Source organism: Sinocyclocheilus grahami, unplaced genomic scaffold, assembly GCF_001515645.1.
Source record: "Sinocyclocheilus grahami isolate Dianchi unplaced genomic scaffold, SAMN03320097.WGS_v1.1 scaffold5920.1, whole genome shotgun sequence".
Taxonomy (NCBI): domain Eukaryota; kingdom Metazoa; phylum Chordata; class Actinopteri; order Cypriniformes; family Cyprinidae; genus Sinocyclocheilus; species Sinocyclocheilus grahami.
In genome coordinates, this window is record NW_015510483.1 from 4492 (window position 1) to 5599 (window position 1108).

Genomic DNA, 1108 nt, shown 5'->3' on the forward strand with positions numbered 1-1108 from the left:
GTCTAATTATATAAGTCTTATCATAATGTATACATTTTAAGGAGTGGACATCATACCATTTTTAATTGTGCCTGATTGCTAGTGCTTTACACACAAAAGGCGGCATCTAGTTAAAAATAGATTCAGAATCCTGTCACAAAAGTTAGTCACATACTACTTATCATAAAATTCAAAAGCTCCCTTTTATATTGACTCTCATGATCTCATGAAGCACATTGGTTACCACAGAAAGATGTTTTCATGCGTTTCCACTGGTATTACCAAATGTTTTCCAAAACTGCAATGAAGCAGTTTTAAAGCAACAAAACACACCAAATGGGGAAAATAAAAAAACTGTACTGAAGAAGTCACAGTTCACTTTTGATAAACCAGATTGTTCTTCTCTTAAGGGCTCTTAAACATGAAACACCAGGGATCACTCAGCTAAAAATGAAAACTCTCAGCCTTTACTCACCTTCCAAAGTCAAGGACGGAGGTTTTCAAGCTCCAAAACAGTGACACTAAAACAACAAAAGTATCATAAAACTGAGTCTTCTCAGGCCACAAGAAGGCTTTGCTCAAGTATGATGCCTGACATGTGAATGAATCATTCATTTGAGTCAGACCTTTTGAATGAATTGGTTGGTCCGAAACTGGATCTGACTGAGCTGGTTCTCGAGTTGACTAAATTACTAGCTTCGTAGTAGTTAACAACTCACTAGGGAGGAATATTTTTATTGAAAAACCATGTAAATTCCAGTCCGTTTCTCATGCAAATCTATCGTATGGCTTCAGAAGACTTGGAATATAGCACAAGAGTGGTATGGACTATTTTTTATGATCTCAATATGGTTTTATTTCCTTTTTGAAGCTCGAAGTTTCCGTAGTCATGTAATTAGTGTGTTGCCTGGAATAACCAGAACCAAAATGTTTTGTTCCACAGAAGAACGTAAATGTTACAGGTTTGGAACACGAAGGTCAATACTGTAAATGATGACAGAATTGCAATTTTTGGGTGAACTATTACATAGAATATAGAAGGCACATTCTATAGATTTAATATTGCTAGTTTACTATTCGTATAAAACTTTAGCTGGGATTGTTTTTGTCATTTCACCACAACATCAAA